Here is a 4,984-nt window from a genome sequence, read left to right as displayed (position 1 = left end):
CGTCCCCATCAGCCCAATGGGAATTGGCATACCATAATAGATAATAAGAAGTCAAAAGTTCTGCCGTCAGATTCTCCTCAACCCTTGGACACTCCACGACTTGAGCCGTCCATCACTAAGCAGATTGCAGATGCGAGGTCTCCAATTGTTCCTACGGAGAGCCGAGCTAACGCTACAGACTCTACTTCCATTCAGGAGCCGATTGGCCAGGATGTCATGACTCATGATTCTAGGATCCGAGAACTAGGTGAGTATAATACACATCTTCATCGAGCATTCAACACAGATTTTAGGCTTTACAATTCTCATACTGATAATGATGATAGTTCTTACGATCACTTGGCAAATAATGACCATTTCATGTCTACTCCTGAGAATTCTGATAGAATTGACTCTAGCCCTGATTTTAGCGTTGTCGGTCATTCAAAAAAAGGCTTTAAATTACTTGTCGGCCGCAAGTATCGTAAGAGATATTATCACCGTCTGCATTAGTCTTTTTCTTCTTATGTTAACCTATGCCTAGATCATTTCGTTTACTGTTATTTTTATTTTTCTTGATTGGAGGTTTTGGTTTATGTCCCCCTCCAAATGTATTTTCTTTATCTGTTTTAAATGACAAGTAGGGGTCTCGCCTAACCCCCATAGAGTGAAAAAAAGCTATCTGCTTTAACTTACCATGATGCTACTTGAACAACAAAAGAGGTCAAGACAAATCATTAGTACCTATGATATTAAAGATCTAACATTACAAAAAAAGAGGTCAAGACAAAGCAATTTTATCTATTTTAGTCTAACATTACGCACAGGCTGCTTTCAGCACAAAATTGAGAAAGTGTAATTTTAAAATAATTAAAAAACAATCCCAAAAATCTGAATATTTATTTACAACCTCCTTCAAGGAATTTCTTCTGTATTCGCTTTACATGGCGGAGATTTTCCAGCGGCGAAACTTCATTTAAACGCCTGTTTAGGGGAAAAAAATGTCAATTTTATTTCTCCAATCCAATTGAATAAAAATTATTGTGGTGATAGAATTGAAAAATGGGTTACCTTATAATAGTGTTTGCAAGCTTTGGCTCTATTACTGAAGCAAACACATTCACTATATAAAATTTAAATTTAAAAAAAATATTTATAGGAAAAATAGAAAAAGAATATTGAGGTGCAAGAATTTCGGCGTGTGGTAAACTTACCGGTTGGTTGTTGATTGGGCAGAATCGGCGGTTTGTCTGGGATGTAGATAATTTGCCATGTGTCCGTTTCCAGCATTATAACTTTGTTTCTCCGGTTAATTCAGGAGAGATTTTTAGGGGATTGCAGACACAGAAACTAGGGTTTTGTAAGGGGGAAGACCAGAAGGGTTTACAGGTTTAGAGTGGCCACTTTTGTTTAGTGTTCAGAAAAGAGAGAACGGCATTGTTTGTAGATGAATTACGGGTAATTTACAACTATGCTTATGTAGTTTTGCAACTAGTGGCGCGCGTTTCGATTTTTGTCTCGGTTTTTATGGGTTTTGGTTCAATTTGTAACCCGTCGGGATTTGAGAATTCAACCCAAATGGTTTGTAAAGTTATTTTAGTTCGTTTTGGTTTCAAATTTTAGTACTAATTTGGGTCATAATTCCGGGTTCAAATACGGTTTAGGGTCACAAATTTAGGTTAAAACGTTCATTACAGCTTAAATCAATTGGTAAAACCTGCTCCTGTATATAGCGAATCAAGCATTAGCACCATCCAACTATAATTTGTTACAAATACTAAAAACAGAACATTTCTTAACGAGACAGCAACACAAATTATAGACAAAACAGGCAAATCCCCAAAAAAACAAACCCAAAACTTTGTCTAAACTGTAGTCTGTAGGCATAAAAAATTAATTAATTCATACACCAAAAATTGATCATACTACACAAAAATTTGATCATGCCCCACTAAATGTGATTCCTTTCCTGTACATTTTTCTTCTTTTTATTTGGTAGCCAGCTTGCTTCAAAATATACAAGTTTGAGAGAAGTGAGGGATTTTTTGAGTAGTGGGGGAAACCAGCACTTGGCGACTTGGGAGGTATTATTTATATATTTTGTTTTTTTTTAATACAAAACCGATTCCCCGAAATGAATAGCAAAACCGATCGGTTTTACTCTTTCAATCGGTTCCGTTTTAAGTTCGAACTAAATCGAAACGAGCTAAAACTCAAATTAAATTTTGGATACCGGTTGGTTCGGTTCAACTTAACCCAAAGCCCACCTCTAGTTTTGTTGCAAATTTTTATTTCAATAATTTCATTTATTACAATATGTTAAAGAATGCTCATGCGATTCTGAAACAGTACAGGTTTTACATACGCGATAATTATTCATGATTTCTTTTCTCTCTTTCTTTTTATATGTAGACCAATTTGCAATTTCTTTTGAAGGCTTAAAATAATTTTAAAAAGTTAAAAGTTAATTTTGGTGTTTTGCAAATTTTTTTTTAAAATCACTTTTGATAAAATCATATATATATATCCTCATATATATTATAAAAAACCAAACTCATTCTTATTAATTAAGAAAATAAAATCATTAAATTTAAAGAGATTATTGTCATTACCAATTATAATGAGATAACAATATAAAAATAAAAATAATGATATGAAATATTTATTTTAGTTTTGTGTAAACAATAAAAATATTTTATATACATCTTTATAAATGTTTAAATAAATTTTATTCAACATTATATTCAATTCAGCCATTTATATCCTTACAGCAATTTATTAGTAAAATTTTTTAAATACATACGACTGCTTTTAAAATTCAAAACTCTTTTAAAAATAAATTTTACTAAACGTTTAACTAATTCTCTTCACACTTGATTATTTTGAGAGCACAGTTAACAAAAATTATTTTAAAAACGACAGCATTACTAAACTGGCAAGTACACACACACACACACAAAAATGTAGATTTAGGATTTTACAGTCTTCCAAAATGATTTTTACCATTGTAAAACGATTAATTATTGCGTAAAACACTAAATTCGCATTTTATTTCATACAGTGTTTGCAGAAGAGACAAATTCTCTCTCTCTCTATACACACAAGCACACATTCATTTATATACATATATAATAAAAATAATTTTCTAATGAGAACATTCTCATTTTAATAAAGTGAAGATACTACTAACAATTAGAAAATATAAATTTTAATATAACACAATCTTCAATATAATTCAGATCAACTTGATTTTGGATTGCAACTTGCTACGGCGGGCAATACTACCACGTGTCATGTATAACAAGTTTGGTAGTTGTTAGAAATTTTAGTTAATGTTCATAAAAATTTTATTTTTTGGCCCTTTAATTTTCTTATATATGTTATAACTAAATTAAGTTCGTCTAATTTTTATTATGATCCCATTGAACCAAAAACCTCATCCATCACTAAATAGTTGACTAATAACATAAGAATAAGTTAACTATTTACTCATCATAAGTTAACTTTGGAGTATGATTAAGGTCTATGAACTTCTTTATATGGCATTATAACTAACTTATATATGAGTATGGGCCACATTACCTTACCACGTCAGAAGGACGAGATAAAATTAATTATTGCCCTACACATAGCAGTGGTATCAAGGAGATAGTCCCTCATTGACTGAGATTAGTTCTTGGACAAAGTATATATACATGAGACAATCCTTAATTCATGAACTAATTTTTTAGTATGAGATAGGCTCATTGACTAAGGGTTATTTAAAATACTGCATATGAATTTTAAAAATAATTAAATACCATAACATTATTATCACCAAGCATATTATTATCTTTAGTGGTGATATTTTTTTGGATTTTTTTTCCTAAACTTGAATTTTTCAATAACCTTTTTAGATTTTTATTATAATTATTCTAACTGATTATTGTGTTATTTGAAACACCTCATTTTATTCTTTGGAATTAAAAGACTTAATGAACAAAATGATAAAAATAAGTTGTGAGTTTAAATTACTTTCTGCTTCTACTTCATGTATAAATGCAACAAGTAAAATGAAATTTTATCTTCTAAATTTTTCATAAAATCTAACTGATAACAAATATGGACACTCAATCCTTCTGCATCTAAATTGAAAGTTTTTAGAGAAACTTTAAGAGTTCATAGTTTCTCGATTATGGTGCTATCAAACCAAAATTTTGATTCCGCCATTGGATAAACATAAGGGTTAAACTATGTGCCATTGGTTAATTTCTTTTTCTTTTTAAAGAAAACTTCAATGACATTTACCTTGTGTTCGTTTTTTTGTTTTTTTTTTTGGCTCGTTCAAATTTCCTTTTTTATGTTATGACCTCTTTAATTTTTTCTTTAACTCCATATGACCTCCATTAAACCAAAATCTAAATTCCTCGAGTAGTTGAGTATTTTAAGGACCTAACAAAGTATGAGACAACTCTTTACACATAAGTTAGCTATTAAGTATGAGTAATGACTATGATCTTCTATATGGCATCATAGCCAACTTGTTCATGAATGAGATCACATTACCTTATCACATGATAAAGACAAGGTAATTATTGGGTCCATCTTATTTGGATAGCCTTAAAGCCCAAAGTTTAAAGGAAAATTTAACTTCGTTTTTTTTTTAAATTTTGAGGTTAAGTTTCTGGTATCGTCCTCTACATTTTTACTGGTCTTAATTTTTATTTTATCCTCTTGTTGGTTGTTATTAGAGATATTCACTTGTTAGAAAACATTTATTATAGTGACTATAAACTAAGAATGTTGAGATTCTTAATGTTGTTAACCTCTAGTATTTTATAGAGAAGAATTTCTGTTATAATCTCATTATTATATAGTGGAAGGATATATTGAACTACAGTCCCGTGATTTTTCTCGATTTGAGTTTCCACATAAAAATTTATTTCATTTGTGATTGATTTATTATTTTAGATTGTATTGGTTTAATTTCTACTTATTTATTGTGGTATACATCTCGTTTTAATCA

General features: G+C 30.3%; 1 long non-coding RNA gene across 1 annotated transcript; it reads right to left on the bottom strand.

The window, feature by feature from the left end:
- Window positions 1–738: 738 nt before the first annotated feature.
- LOC127901419 (uncharacterized) lies at window positions 739–1,534 on the bottom strand. The gene is made up of 3 exons (XR_008053566.1): window positions 1,194–1,534; window positions 1,051–1,102; window positions 739–963 (listed from the first exon to the last, which is right to left on the bottom strand). It is a non-coding gene; the product is annotated as an uncharacterized LOC127901419 (long non-coding RNA).
- Between the last annotated feature and the right edge of the window lie 3,450 nt (window positions 1,535–4,984).

Source organism: Citrus sinensis, chromosome 3, assembly GCF_022201045.2.
Source record: "Citrus sinensis cultivar Valencia sweet orange chromosome 3, DVS_A1.0, whole genome shotgun sequence".
NCBI classification, from domain to species: domain Eukaryota; kingdom Viridiplantae; phylum Streptophyta; class Magnoliopsida; order Sapindales; family Rutaceae; genus Citrus; species Citrus sinensis.
This window is presented reverse-complemented; position numbering and strand designations above follow the sequence as displayed.